Source organism: Ovis canadensis, chromosome 19 (assembly GCF_042477335.2).
Source record: "Ovis canadensis isolate MfBH-ARS-UI-01 breed Bighorn chromosome 19, ARS-UI_OviCan_v2, whole genome shotgun sequence".
Taxonomy (NCBI): Eukaryota; Metazoa; Chordata; class Mammalia; order Artiodactyla; family Bovidae; genus Ovis; species Ovis canadensis.
Window position 1 is genome coordinate 75003751 of NC_091263.1, and position 1570 is coordinate 75005320.

Below are 1570 nucleotides of genomic sequence, written 5' to 3' on the forward strand. Positions count from 1 at the left end.
CTCTCTGCTGTGTGTGACTAGTCAGCGATCCCAGCATTATTTACTGAAAAGACTGTTGCCTTTATTGAATGGTATTCAGTTCAGTTGCTCAGTCGTGTCTGACTCTGCGACCCCATGAATCCCAGCACACCAGGCCTCCCTGTCCATCACCAACTCCTGGAGTTCACTCAGACTCACGTCCATCGAGTCCGTGATGCCATCCAGCCATCTCATCCTCGGTCGTCCCCTTCTCCTCCTGCCCCCAATCCCTCCCAGCATCAGAGTCTTTTCCAAGGAGTCAACTCTTCACATGAGGTGGCCAAAGTACTGGAGTTTCAGCTTTAGCATCATTCCTTCCAAAGAAATCCCAGGGCTGATCTCCTTCAGAATGGACTGGTTGGATCTCCTTGCAGTCCAAGGGACTCTCAAGAGTCTTCTCCAACACCACAGTTCAAAAGCATCAATTCTCCAGCACTCAGCCTTCTTCACAGTCCAACTCTCACATCCATACATGACCACAGGAAAAACCATAGCCTTGACTAGACAGACTTTAGTTGGCCAAGTAATGTCTCTGCTTTTGAATACGCTATCTAGATTGGTCAAAGCTTTTCTTCCAAGGAGTAAGCGTCTTTTAATTTCATGGCTGCAGTCACCATCTGCAGTGATCTTGGAGCCCCCCAAAATAAAGTCTGACACTGTTTCTACTGTTTCCCCATCTATTTCCCATGAAGTGATGGGACCGGATGCCATGATCTTCCTTTTCTGAATGTTGGGCTTTAAGCCAACTTTTTCATTCTCCACTTTCACTTTCAAGAGGCTCTTGGTATTGGAGCAATTTATTTTTGGCACAAACGTAGATATAGATGTAGTCCAAGGGACTCTCAAGAGTCTTCTCTAACACCACAGTTCAAAAGCATATGTAGGTGTGTTTCTTATTCTTTTCAATATTGTTGACCTACTTTTGGGGAGGGTGCTGCACCTTGGGGTTTGGGGGATCTAAGTTCCCTGACCAGCTGTGGAAACGGAGTCCTAATCGCGGGAACTCCCGAAGTCCCTTATTCTTAAGGTGCTTTTTAATAATAAAGCGGTCACCAACGCATCACACGTTGGCAGAGTCTCCAGTGCTGGCCTCGGGGCTGAGCTGTGGAGGGCTCCCCAGAGTCTCCGTCCGCACAGCAAAAGGGACACCAGGGCGCCGTGGACACAGACCCTGCGTGGATCCCGCAGCAGCGGGGGGCGGTGGGGTGGCGGCAGGACGTCCGGCGAGGGAAGCGGGGGCCGGCCGGGCCGCTCAGGGAGGCGGCGCGGCGGCAGCGGGGTCATCGCCCTAGACGCGCCGGGTTGGACGACAAGCCAGGCGGCAGGCCCGCCCTCAGCGAGTGGCCGCCGGACAGCCCCGCCCCTCCAAGCAGGCTCCACCCCGTGTGACGTCACGCGTCCGGCGGGCCCTGGGCGCCGCCCGCCGCCCGCGCATGCGCGCCTGGGGCGCTCCGCCGCGCGCTTGGGCGCTGACCAGCCTGCGTCGCGCACGGCGTCGCGCGGCGGCCAGCCTGCGTCGCGCTCGGCGGGCGTGCGTGCGGGGCGGTGCTTC